Source organism: Microcaecilia unicolor, chromosome 3 (genome assembly GCF_901765095.1).
Source record: "Microcaecilia unicolor chromosome 3, aMicUni1.1, whole genome shotgun sequence".
NCBI classification, from domain to species: domain Eukaryota; kingdom Metazoa; phylum Chordata; class Amphibia; order Gymnophiona; family Siphonopidae; genus Microcaecilia; species Microcaecilia unicolor.
In genome coordinates, this window is record NC_044033.1 from 207059743 (window position 1) to 207074659 (window position 14917).

Here is a 14917-nt window from a genome sequence, read left to right on the forward strand (position 1 = left end):
AAAATAGGCAGAAGCTGGATCCACTGGACAGTCAAGTCTGCAGAGGACCTAGCTTTTTACTTACGGATGTAGGGCAAGAAATGAAGAAGAAAGGTGGAAAGTAAAGAAATAAATGAAAAGGAAGCCCTAGAAAGGGAATTAAGAGAACAAATAGAGAGCAGCAGAATCAGAGACTAGGACCAATATGGATAGAAAAACAAAATCACCAGACAACAAAGGTAGAAAAAATCATTTTATTTTCATTTTAGTGTTTGGAATATGTCCAATTTGAGAATTTACATCTGTTGTCTTATTTTGCACTGGGTATACTGGAGCTGTAACAGCTTATAGAAATTATTTATAATGAAAACAAATCACGTTATTTTTTTCACCCATACTAGTTTATTTTCAATGATGTCTGTTTATATGCGCTATGGCTGGTATAAGGGGTGTGGCTATAATAGGGGTGGAGTCATATGTGGTGACTCTGCCCACAATGAGTACCGGCACCTTTTTTTCTACAAAAAAAGCACTGCTTAGAAGTCTCAATATTTACTGAGCTGTAATCTGTTGAGACGGCCAATCATCGGGATAAGGGAACACATGCACTCCCAGTCTACGTAGAGACGCTGCAACAACAGCCAGGCACTAGGAAAAATACTCTGGACGCAAACTGGGTATAAGCATCCTGTAAGTCCAGGGAGCATAGCCAATCGGTTTCCTGAATTATGGGAAGAGTGCCCAGGGAAAGCATCCTAAACCAAATATCTGTTCAGGCCCCTTATGTCTATGATGGGACGCACCTCCCTGTTTTCTCTCCCACAAGGAAGTACCTGGAATAGAATCCCAGCCCTTCTTGCCATTTTTATGGTGGCTATGCTGAATTGGAGTCAGTTAAAAACCTGCCCCTGGTTTTTGCTGAGGAGCTGCAGGGGCCCGCTTAGGCGCACGCTGTTGACTAGAACAAGCGTGCTGTGGCAGAGCCTGAACCAGCTGTCGAGAAGCAGGAGTATACGTACGACCCCTTGAGGCGTAAGGAAAACTTCTCTTCCCATTAAAGAACTTCCGAGATGAGGAAGTGGATGCACACAATATCTGCAATTTTCTGCTGAGTCCTCTCCTCCAGGTTAGAGGTACGCAGCCATGAGAGTCTGCGCATCACTATACCCAGAGCAGAAATCTAGATGTCACATTGCAAGTGTCGAAAATGCCCCTGGACAGGAACCTGCGACACACCGTGTGCTGCCTGACCACCTGGTGAAAAGGTTTAGCCTGCTCCGGTGGGAGTGCTCGAAAAGATCTGGTAGGGTTCGATTTTGGATGCGATCATGCCAGCCTGGTACGCCGTTCTCCCAAAAGAGGCTAAGGATGTATGCTCTGGCCCCGGGGGCACCGAAGCAAGTTTCCAGAACTCCTATCTGTTCTGAGGGCAGAATCCACCACCGCCGAATCATGAGGTAACTGAGGCCTAATGAAACTGGGCTCCCCGTGGATCCGATACTGGGATTCAGTCTTCTTGTATCATGAAAAGGAACTGTGGTAGAAGACTTAGGTGGAGATGGATAGTCCAAGATCTCGAGCATCTGGGCCCTGGGCTGACTCACAATCTCCACAAGGAAAGGAATGGCCTCAGACAAAAAATGAAAAAGACAAAGTCTCCGGAGAGAAGAGCTGCTGGTAGGTGAGGAAGTCGAGACAGAAGATCTAGAGAATCCTCAGCAGAGAAAACTCCATGACCTTCATGTTCATCAGATGAGTATAAGTGAGAGTGGGATGTTTGACCACGGAAATTCAAATCCTGGAGACAAGAATCTTTAAAAACTTGTTTATTGATGAAAAGACTCTTTTCATCAATAAACAAGTTTTTAAAGATTCTTGTCTCCAGGATTTGAATTTCCGTGGTCAAACATCCCACTCTCACTTATACTTGTGTTTTCCCGTGGGGAGTTCGAGTTCTCCGCTTCGCTGCGGATTCTTTTGTTCATCAGATGAGCCATCATTGGATTGAGCTAACAACTCAGACAGAGCAGCTCAGATCCAAATCCGTCCGACATGGAGGCACGGTAACCTCGATGACGGGGTCGAGAAGTTAACTCCCCAGGCGACTCAAGTGAAGGAGAATCGACCCAGGAGGCTGCCGACACCAATACCGGAGGCAGTACCGGTGCAGGGGATCTGATCCCAGGCGAAAAGCTAGGTGCCGCAGGAGCCGCTAGCACCAATGGCACCCATGGTATCGAAGCCGAAGGCAGAATCTGCAAATGCTGGGGAATTGATACCAGACTGCCAGATGACCTGCGTGTCCATTAACAGAGATGAGACCGATGGTACCCTTGGCACCCATGGTACCCATGGCACCCATGATACCTGGTACCGATGGGTACCGACGTCCGGTGCCAGGATACCTCCATAACAGAGGGAGCAAAGCTCTCGGCACCGATGGTACCGACATCCGGTGCCAGGACACCTCCATAACAGAGGGTCCGGTGCCAGGATACCTCCATAACAGAGGGAGCAAAGCTCTCAGCACCGATGGCACCGATAGTACCGACGTCCGGGTTTGACATCGCCGGGTGTGTTTTTCTGCGATAATGGAAAAAAACTATCAGCGATCTCAAACCTGGCGAAATCCAAGGCATTTGGCCATGGGAGGAGCCAGCATTTGTAGTGCACTGGTCCCCCTCACCTTCCAGGACACCAACCTGGCACCAACCCTTTAAAGAGGTTGTTCCAATTTTTGCTCTTTCGAGAAATCCCAGTTTAAGAAATCATTTAGTCCCATCTTCTCTTCCAATGATCAGAGATAATTCAATTCACAAATTTGGTGGACACAGACCGTGCAATTCTTGCACAGTTTGTGCCCACTCTCTTCAGTTAGATTTATTCATACACCCCACCACAGGTAGAAAATATGAGTTGAGATTTGATAGTGATTGTAATTCTGAAAATGTTATTTATATGATTTTATGCCCTTGCAATATGATTTATATTGGCAAGACTAAAAGGAAAATAAAAACTCGGATAATTGAACACCGCAGCTGTATCAGGAGGCAGATAAAATCAGCTCCACTAGTTGAACATTGGATTGATGCTGAACACAGCATTGATGATTTAAAATTTTTTGTGTTGCAGCTCATTAAACAAAATCCCCGTGGTGGAAATATTGATCAGAAACTATTAAGAGCAGAACAACGTGCTATATATCAAGCCGAATGTGTAGCTCCAAAAGGTCTTAATAAGGAAATTGAATATCTACGTTTTCTCTGAAAAATCTTTCCACTATTCTTTTCATTTATTTTTAGCTATTAGCCTGTATATATATATATATTTTTTTTTTTGTATTATTCATATCCCTACGTTACGACCAGTATCAATTTTTACTATCTTTACCAGATCATCAATTACTTTATAGTAGTATTTCTTAATTATGTGTATCCAAATATCTAAACGGAGTATATGACCAAATCTTTTATTAATTGATTAATGTAATTATATAATAATTCAGGTATCTACACAAAAAATATATTTTGTTTGAGGGGGCATTTATTTCTAAGGGACACTATTTACCCCTCTTTTTTCTTATTATTTTTATTTTTCATTATTTTTATTTTTTATTATTACTATTTCCTCCTCTCATTTTCTCCATTATTATTTTTTCATTAGCGAAGAGAGACCGTTTTTTCAATTTATAAAGATATTCAATGGAATATAATTGGTCTCAGTTTGCCCGTTTACCTCATTTTGTTTTTATCACATTATGATCACTTAACTAACGTTCGTTTTCATGTTCTTTATTAAACTTCCTTATTGCACATTAGCTATTGATTTAATGTCTTTTCTTGAATGTTCTTATATAAGCAGTTAGTTCATGTTTTTTTGTCGGCCATTAGTTTTGGTATTCATACATAATTCTTATTTAATTGATTTTAAGTATTTCTTGATTAAATATCTGGTTACTACTTTATTATCTTAACTAATCGCTACCTCCGGAACATGTATTCACCATTTTGTCGAGCCTTTTAAAGTCGGATTAATTTTAGTCAATTAGTCTTCCTTATTTTTATGACTCTTGAGCATTCTATCTAATGGCTTCTTAAATAATTGTTTGACATAACGATCACTCAGCATTTTCATTAATTTCACTCACCAGCTTCCATAATAATTGTTTGATATAACTGTCACTTGCATTCCATTAGTCAGTATACCTGTCAATCTTTATTTTGAAATTTTACGTATCCTATCAATGGAATCCACGTTTCATTACAGCGCTATTTAGATTGGGTGAATTTTGGCGCCAACGTTTTCAATACTATTTCAAATTGAACCTGTTGGTACGAGGCTATACTTTTATTTCATTTTACTCAGGTAAGGTATTCTTCATTTTATTTTCATTTCTATTTTTGATTTCATCTAGCCCACCATGACTGCCTGATACAGCATCACTGATATATCTTTCAGTCTGTTTTTACTTTGATAATTTTACAATTATACGCTTAACATTTCCTTTACATTTCTGTTAGTACCCTTGACGCTTTTTACCGTGAGGGATGTGTATATGTATATTTATTTATATCTCACACGTCAGTATTGGGTGAATTTTGGCGCCAACTTTTTCAAATTGAATCTGTTGATACTCTTTATTTTACTCAGGTAAGGCAATTTTTATTTTTATTTTTATTTTATTAAGTCCACTATGACTGCCTGATACAGCATCACCGATATATCTTTTAGTTCGTTTCTATTTTGATAATTTGACAATTATAAGCGTAACATTTCCTTTACATTTCCGTTAGTATCCTTGGCGCTTCTACCGTTAGGGAAGTGTATATATATTTATTTATATCTCACACGTCAGTATATTTGAGATATATCATTACTATTGTTGACACGCAGTCCTTTTTTCTTTTCTCTTTTTTCTATTTTTCTCATCACTCCTTGCGGAGTGTGAGCGTTATCTTTCCTTTTTTTTGATCGCTAGGCCCTTAATATATGTCCGGATTGTATGGCTTTTTTGAGATCGTTATTTTGTGATATTATTATTATTAAAATTATTTATATACACTTTTTAGACTTAAATAGATATTTGGATATACATTTTTAAATTTAAATCTTTAATTTCATGATTTTGTATAGACGTTGGTCCCAATCATGCGTCGCCAACTTATGATTTATTTTTCTAATATTTGTCTTATCACTCATTTTTATGCTACCTCTTATTTTTGCTTGTAACGTTTATCACCATGCTGTTACTATGAAACAGATTTTTATATATAATCTAAATATATAGCTATATACTTTTTTATGCAACAATTATTTAAAAACTTTCTATGATATTGGTCGTTACACTTATTATCTTTTATTTTTATTTTCATCATTATTTCTGCATTTAGTAATTTTTCTTATTCTTTTTATTCATGCAAAAATTTCTTATAGAGACAACATTTTATGAGCTCCATTGTCTGTCAGTATATTCTGTGCAACTACTGATCAGTATGTTCAATTTTTATTTTTATATGTATGTGTTAAGAAATCATCTGTTGTAGATATTTTGTATTTGTATTTGTATTTTTATTTAGTATGCTATGGCTTTTTATTTAGTATGTCATTGCTTTTTACTTAGTACATCATATCCATTATCAGTTTTTATATTTAAAGAAATTTGTTCCACTATACGTTATATTTAATTATCTATTGACTCATGGGATGATATTATAAGCCTGTGATATAGATATATTACTTTTTGAAATATGTTTCTATAATGCTAATCAAATTATATATTATTTATTTACCATTTGATCTCTATGATGCTTGTCTGATGATATAGTAATAGTATTTGTATTGATTTAGTTAATATATTAAATTCTAAGTCAGAGGATTTGATTCATATTAATAATGTTTTATATTAGGTATTTTTTATATTACGCGTTTTTACATTAAGTTTTTATATTTGGTGTTATATATTTGATTTGATTTGATTTTAATTATATATGTGTTATGTTATTTTATAGACCCCTGATGAAGGCTTTTTTTAAAAGCCGAAACACGGACCGTGTAGGGTCCCTAATAAAGTTTTCCTGGAGCATCTCACCCCTTGTCTCGGATTGATCTCTTGAAGTTGTGTTTTTCCACTTTTTTCTTTTTGTTTAGCCGCATTGAGCCTGCCATGAGTGGGAATAGGCAAATGTAACTAAAATAAAATAAATAAATACTAATAAAGAAGAGATTTAACTCCGAGGATCTGAAGAAACATGAAGCGCTAATGAACTCCGTGTCTCCTCAGACGCGGAAAAAGAAGAACTGAGGGGCGTGTCCACACGGCGAGCGGGAAGATGTGTGCACGCATGCGCGGTGCAATCGCTCACGACGGAACGCTGTTGAAGAGATTTTTAGATTTTGCTTGAAAATCCTCCGGGGCCGACGTGACGTCACCCACTTGTGAGAATATCAGCCTGCTTGTCTTCGGAGAAACTCACTTGCAGTCTTTGCGGACCCAGTAATGTTCTGCAGCAGCCATCAGTGATATTATACAGATCCACCGAGGTGGTTTTAATGATTGACTGTCTTTATTACTTTAACCAGCGAATTCATACAGAGCGCCGCATCTTTATTACCAGGAAGATCAATTTATACAGACCGCCGTTGAATGGAATAACAATTATCTAACACAATCTGAATTTATAAGAATTTATTCAGAGCGACCTCAATATGGTTTCAAAGTTATCTAACACAATCTTTATTGGTGAGTTTATATACAATTCATGGCAACAAAGGAGAGGCTAAGAGGATCCATAAGGACAGTCGAAGTACAAAAAGAATTAGATCAACAAACAAAATATATTCTAATCTTAAAAGCATTATTACGAAAGGAGCAGGTTATTTGATTTCGTTATGGCTAATTGGCCACAGCTATACTGGCCATATTGTCTGATTGGAAAGACAACACAGTCTTTTCTCTGACTGCTGAAGGAATATCGTGTGTCTCACTAGGAATTAGAGAGAAATTGCTGCAGGTAAGAGATTGAGTTTTCAGTGCCTGGAAAGATCTGGAGTTCATTAGATTTGTTTTGTCAGAACGCTGATAAATAAAGAGGATTGCATTTTATTCTTTGTTAAAAAGGTCTATGTATTGTATTTGTTACGCCTGGGTCTTTGTGTGTCTGTGTTTTTATGGGGAGGTTTAAACTATATTATATTGTACTTCTTTTTGACACCTCTGCTTGTAAAAATAAAAGTTAAAAAAAGAGTGCTTTTATTATCAAAAGTGCCTAAGCCAGGACACCTCTGAGTCATCCCGAAACACTAATTATTGGCAATGGTGAAAATGGACAGGAATTAGTCATACAGGCTAACACTAGAAAAGGAAGCTAGAACTGCATTCACTTGTGTACATTCTTTTTTATTTATTTATTTATTTATAAATTTTGCATTTAACACACAAGCACTAACTTGCATAAGTAACATAAGAACAATCAATTAAGGCATTTCTATAGGAAAAACAATTAAATTCTCTTCTTAGACCACAAAAAAGAAGGGGAGGGTCCGGAAAGTTGAGAAGAACATTATTCACAAAAATTCAAAAAGAAAAAGAAAAAAGGCCTGGACGTAAGCCACGGTATATTATACTTTACTCTCAATTCTTCCACCTGGGGATCACTGGGCAATTTTCTTTAAGTCAACAAAACTCTTAAGCTGTTCCGGATCATAGAAAGTATACTTAATACCCTTATATTTTAACAAACATTTACAAGGATAGGATAATAGGAAAGTAGCTCCTAATAGTTTAGTCTCTTCTCTCAATGCTAGAAATTTTCTACGCTTATCTTGAGTCGTTCTTGTTACATCTGGATATATCCAAACACGAGCACCCAAGAATTCTTTTAAGGCATTTCTAAAGTACAATTTAAAGATAGAATTAACATCTCTTTCAAAAACAAAAGATACCAACAAAGTAGAACGTGTTTGGACTTCCGTCAAAGTCTGTTCCAAGAATAAAGTCAAATCTTGTAATCCAGTAGATTGTACTGCTTGTTTCTCTGATTTTCTCTTTTGCTCCTCTGTTTGCGGTATTGGGAGGTAATATAACTTGTTAATCGGAGGAATCATATCAGAGGAGAAATTGAGAATCTCAGTCAGATATTTTTTAAAAAGTTCAAGAGCACTCAATTCTTGGATCTTTGGAAAATTTATAATTCTCAAGTTAAGTTGTCTATTAAAATTTTCTAGCTGATCTAATTTGTTATGCAAGATAATTTTGTCCTTAATCAAACTCTCCGTCACATTTTTTAAAGCATTAATGTCTCGTTGAAAATCATTTCTTTGAGAGTTTACCTCTTGACGTACTTTCTCTATTGATTCATTGAGGGAGTCAACTTTAGCCACCAGGGAAGTAGTTTCTGAGGCAGTTTTAAGAATAGTTCTATTCAAATGCTGCAGCATTGCCCAGATACTACCCAGGGTCACCTCTGCGGGAGTCGAGAGCTCCTGGTGTACTTCCACTGCAGCCATTCCAGGAGAGGCGCCGTCCAAAGAGTAATTCTCGGCGCCACTTTCAGACGTCGTTGAGAACTCCGCCTCAATCCTGGACTCTGCAGGGCACGGAGGGGGATTAAGATCGGGCGAGGAAAGAGTGGTTTTGTGCCCCAAGGGAATCGTCGCTTCACCGATCGTTCCCGTAGCAGGGCTCCTCAGCTCCTTTTCCCGCGGCGTACTTGTAGTGAAGCCCTCGAGAGTCGTCTGGACTAATCGGGCAGGCTCAACTGTGGACGGCAAACGTTTGACCACCCCTTTCGCTTGGTATGTGGCATTTTAGAGTATAAGGTAAAAAAAGAAATGTTAAATATTGAATATATCAAGCAAAAGGAAATCCAGGGAGCCTCGAGGAGCTCCAGCAAGCCACGTCCGCCATCTTGGCTCCTCCACTTGTGTACATTCTGAGGGACATAATCGAACGTTGCCGGCGAACTAGATCGCCGTCGATCTATTTTGGCGGTGGCGCAATAGCTGGCCGGAACCGTATTATTGAAAAAGATGGTCGGACATCTTTTTTTCGATAATACGGTGTGGCCCGGCGAAATGCCGTGGATTTCGCCGGGTTTGACATCGCCGGGTGTGTTTTTCTGCGATAATGGAAAAAAACTATCGGCGATCTCAAACCCGGTGAAATCCAAGGCATTTGGCCGTGGGAGGAGCCAGCATTTGTAGTGCACTGATCCCCCTCACCTTCCAGGACACCAACCTGGCACCCTATGGGGGCACTTAAAACATCTTTTATAAACAACCAATTTGCTTCCAGGTGCTTAGCACCCTTCTCTTGTGTGCTGAGTCCCCCAAATCCCCCCCCCAAACCCACTGCCCATAAGTGCACACCATTACCCTAGCCCTAAGGGCTGAAGGGGGGGGCACCTACATGTGGGTACAGTGGGTTTTGGGGGGTTTGGGAGGGCTCAACATTACCCACCACAAGTGGAACAGGTGGGGGGGGATGGGCCTGGGTCTGCCTTTCTGCAGTCCACTGCAACCAACAACTGTTCCAGGGACCTGCATACTGCTGTCAGGGTGCTGGGTATGACATTTGAGGCTGGCATACAGGCTGGCAAAAAGGTTTTGTTTTCAATATTTTTAGTGTGGGAGGGGGTTGGCGACCACTGGAGGAGTATGGGGAGGTCATCCCCCATTCCCTCCGGTGGTCATCTGATCAGTTGGGGCACTTTTTTGAGGCTTGGTCGTAAAAAAAAAGGACGAAGTAAACCCGGCGAAATACTGATTATTGCCGGGTTTTATTTTTCCATTATCGGCGAAAGCCGCCATCTGGTAGCCACGCTCACACCCGCCCATGTCCGCCTTCACTTAGCCACCGACACGCCCCCTTGAACCTTCGCCGGTGAAGCGAAGGGAAAGCAGCGATGCTGTCAAAACGGAAGCTTTCGATTATACGGATTTCGCCGCTTTTGCGAAATCGCCGGCCATCTCCTGATTTATGGCTGGCGATCACTTTCGAAAATAAGCTGGTCTGTGTCTCTGTTGAGGACAGTCTCATAAATAAAGCTTTCAGTTGAAAATCTGGGCTGGAGAGATTAAGTTCTACTTTACCACTTATGCACCTAAATGCAATACCACTTGTATTTCTCTATCCGGAAATGGCGATCGCCATTACGGTATAATGTAAGCCACATTGAGCCTGCAAATTGGTGGGAAAATGTGGGATACAAATGCAACAAATCAACATATAAACGGCAAGTGACCGACTCACCTGCAAATGTCGCAGTACAGACTTCCCTCTCTGTCCCACCCTCGCGTCTAGACATCATGATGTCAAAGGGTGGAACAGAGAGGGAAATGGAGTCGGACTGTCGGATGCTGCCGCTGCCACCTGTAAACGAACATCGTGCGAACCAACCTCCACCCTCCCCCGCCACTTACCCACCCCCCTCCGTATCGGGCCCCCTGCACTGACCTGACAGCGCCTCTCACCTCCGTGTGGATCTGCTGCTGCCTGTAGAGCTTTCAGAGGTGAGAGGCGCTGTCAGGTCAGTGCAGGGGGCCCGGCACCATAGGCGCCCGGTATAAGAGGCTTGGGGAGGCTACGTCTCCCCAGCCCAACAGCTGCCCCCACCCCATGAGCGCAGGCATCCCCATTGCCCCCCACCCCGTGAGCTGCAGGCTTCTCCGCTCCTCAGTCGCCAATCATCTCCCGTCTGCCCTCAGCTGCCCGATAGCCCCTCGTTCCTTCCTGCCCTTGCCCTACCTTTAAATATTGTAATTTTCCTCGAGAGGGCGGCGCTGGCATTGCAAGCAGCAACAGACTCCAGCCTTCCCTCGCATGGCTCCGCCCTCTTCTGACGTATTTCCTGTTTCCACGAGGGCAGAACCATGAGAGAGAAGCTGGAGCCTGCTGCTGCTTGCAATGCCGGTGCCGCCCGCTCAAGGAAATTACAATATTTTAAGGTAGGGCAAGGGCAGGAAGGAACGAGGGCTATCGGGCAGCTGAGGGGCAGACGTGAGATGATTGACGACTTGGGGAGCAGGGAGTGGGGGGGGGGGGGCTGGAAGAAGGCAGGAAATGGCTTGTCAGAAGGGAGATGGTTGACATGGGCTGCTGGGGGGGAGGGGGAGGCTAGAAGGAGATGGTTAACATGAGTGGATGGAGGGGAGGGCAGGGGGAGAGGAGGGTTGCTGGACATGGTGGATGGAGGGGAGGGCAGGGGAGAGGAGAGTTGCTGGACATGGAAGGATGGAGGGGAGAGGTAGGGGAGAGGAGAGTTGCTGGACATGGATGGATGGAGGGGAGAGGAGGGGTGCTGGACATGGGAGGATGGAGGGGAGAGCAGGGTTGCTGGAAATGGGAGGATGGGGAGGGCAGGGGAAAGGAGAGTTGCTGGACATGGGTGGATGGAGGGGAGAGGAGGGTTGCTGGACATGGGTGGATGGAGGGGAGAGCAGGGTTGCTGGAAATGGGAGGATGGGGAGGGCAGGGGAAAGGAGAGTTGCTGGACATGGGTGGATGGAGGGGGAAAAGGAGGGTTGCTGGACATGGATGGAGGGGAGGGAAAGAGTGAGGAAGGAGATGATGATGAGGGAAAGGAGAGAGAAAAACTGCACATGGAGGAAGAAAATAGGCAGAAGCTGGATCCACTGGACAGTCAAGTCTGTGGAGGACCAGCTTTTACTTACGGATATAGGGCAAGAAATGAAGAAGAAAGGCGGAAAGTAAAGAAATAAATGGAAAGGAAGCCCTGGGAACGGAGTTAAGAGGACAGCTAACAGCAGAATCGGATACTGGGCCAGCATGATCAGAAAAACAAAGTCACCAGACGGACAAAGGTAGAAAAAGATCATTTTATTTTCATTATAGGTTTGGAATATGTCCACTTTGAGAATTAGGTGCCTCAACATTAAAAGTTTATATTTATTTACTTATTTATGGCATTTTATTCCACATTAAACATGAATTAGGGTGTTTTGTGGCTCTACATGAGAACTGTGATATTATGATCCCTTGTTTCATATTGTTGATGGTCTGCATTTTCCGTATGGGTGGTATATTGGTGTATTAGGTTCTGCCCAGTGTAATATTTGTGGTACAGTAAGGTCCTGAGTGTGTGTTTGCACAAATTTGTGCATAGTGTTTTGCAGTTGAGCAACTGTGGCTAGTATATGCTTTGAGCAACCACTTTATTCTTTGACATATGATACATATCTAATATCTAAATTTAATAAAAGGTATTAATTGTGACTTATTTTTATTTATTTTTTCTGTGTGTTATCAGACAATTATGGATTTAAGTTCCACCCCAACCCCGCCCCCTTTAGCCTCCCCAAAACAATTGGGCCACCGATCGCCTATGCCCGGCACGGAGGGGGGAGGGAGTGGCAGCGAGGAGGGTAGCTGGACATGGGGGAGGGCAGGGGGAGAGGGCATGGTTGCTGGACATGGGGTGAGAGCAGGGCAGAGAGGAGGTTTCTAGACATGGGAGGGGGGGAGGCCAAGGGAAAGAGAAGGGTTGCTGGATATGGGGGGGGGGGAGGCCAGGGGAGAGGAGGGCTGCAATACTCACCTGTTTTTACGGGCTTAACGGCTAGTATAAATAAATAAGTTCAATGAAGAGAAATGTTCAGCCCATGGAGTTTTACCCTGTTAACTATTAAATTACTTGATCAATTTCCTTTGAAAACTGACCTAATGCTGCCTCCACCCTGTCTACATTCTTTCAGAAGCATAAAAACCCCAAATATTTTATTTTGCTTTTTCCATTTGTGAACCTTTCTTCATATGTAAAACTGTGTATTTATGTTGGACACATTGCTGTTACATATCACTCTTTCAGGCAGTCCATCCTTGGAATCTGTAGTTTGTATCAGAGGCAATAGAGAGTGAACATGACTTACCCAGCTTCCCTGTTAAGTACATAAGTATTGCCACACTGGGACAGACCAAAGGTCCATCAAGCCCAGCATCCTGTTTCCAACAGTGGCCAATCCAGGTCACAAATACCTGGCAAGATCCCCAAAACGTTCAATGTATTTTATGCTGCTTATCCCAGAAATAAGTTGTGGATTTTCCCCAAGTCCATTTTAATAATGGTCTATGGACTTTTCCTTTAGGAAGCTGTTCAAACATTTTTTAAACCCCGCTAAGCTAACCACCTTTACCACATTCTCTGGCAACAAATTCCAGGAGGGAGACTTTTTGGCCAGTTCTCTTTTTGAACTTGCATCTCAATTCTTTGTTTTGTTTGTAGTACCTAATACCACCACTGAACTCAGCACTTCAGATCCCATAATGCACCAGGATAGAGATGTCAGAAATCCAGGACTGGCTCAAAATGTCCCTCCTGGAACTGGGTAACTTGGCAGTTCTCCAGCTCTAACCATTAAGCCTGTGTATTGGACATGCGCAGGTTCATTTTTCAGCACATCTGCAAAAAGGCCTTTTTGGTCAAAAATGGACCCGGGCGTAATCGTTAGTGTGCATCCAATGCCGATTAAACCCCAGTTAGCGCCGTGCAATGGAAATTTTCTGGCGCACATAAAAAATGAAATTACTACCAGGCCACGCGGTAGCACCTCTGTTTATAAAAAAAAAGTTTAAACTAAAAAGAAGTCCTTTGATTATCAAACATACCCAAGGTGGCATGTTTTGCCTACTTCAGAGCTGTATCAGGGGTCAACTGTAATACAGTATGAATATATTAGAAGCATAATAAAACCAATTTATATAATAAAAGACTCATAACACATGACATACATAATTCTAAAATATAATAATGTGAAAGCAAACCAATTCCAGCATGCAAAGTGTATGGGAACAAGTGTTGATATGAGCACAAACATGCATTCTAGGATGTCTGTTTAAATCAAATCTGATACAATAAAAATTAGGAAATATTGGGGATCTTTTACTAAGCTGGGCATCTCTCTCTACATGGGTGTCGCTAACATTTAGCACATCCTAATCAGCACACACTAAGGGGTATGTTTACTAAGGCGCATTAGTGTTTTTAACGCACCTATAATTAAAGTGTTTGTGTGGGGGGGGGGGTGCTGTTACACAGCAGAGTTAATTTGGAGGTTATGTATGGGTGCTTGGAGGATCATGGTAATTGGGGTTCTATGGCTCCGGGGGGGGGGGGGCACTATTAGGTTTTCTGCTCCAATGCAGAGAGAGCTAACCCTTCTATAACACCTCAGAGTTAGCAGTAAATGTCTCACTTTGTGCTCAGGTCATGTACCATTAAAAACCTCTCTACATCAGGGCAGAATAGCTAACAGCCTACTTACAATTTATTTTAACATGTTAGGGCAGACGCTTACTGCAGAAGCTAACTCCCATGCTAAACTGGTTTTTCTCCTGCTAATGTACTTGCATTCCTTCCCTTAAGCTCATGCTGGTAGCTTTGGGTGTGTCCTTCAACCAGGAAAGAGAGACACCCTGACTCTCACAGTTAATAACCAGAAAAGGCAGTAGAAAATCCCCAAGAACCAGAGCAAGAGATTAAGACAACAAAAATGTATTCAGCCGGAGTTTGTTTGTTCTTATAAAGGTCAGGAACAGAGAGCCCCAAATAACTTAGGACCCCCTGATTTATACAGCAAAAAGTCTTACTTCTACGGAGACAGAGACGGGAAGGTGGTAGAACTAGAGAACATGAATTGAGGTTGAAGGGGGACAGACTCAAGAAAAATGTCAGGAAGTATTTTTTCATGGAGAGGGTGGTGGATATGTGGAATGCCCTCCCGCGGGAGGTGGTGGAGATGAAAACGGCAACGGAATCCTACTATATAAATGAAGAGTGACCGATGTGCCACGCATGTGCAGAACAGCACAGCTGTTCTGTGAATGCGCGGCACGTCACAGGTCTCTCCCGACGTTACAGGCAGGACCAGCGGCACATACAGGCAGGACCAGCGGCACGTCACAGGTCTCTCTCTCTCTCCACTA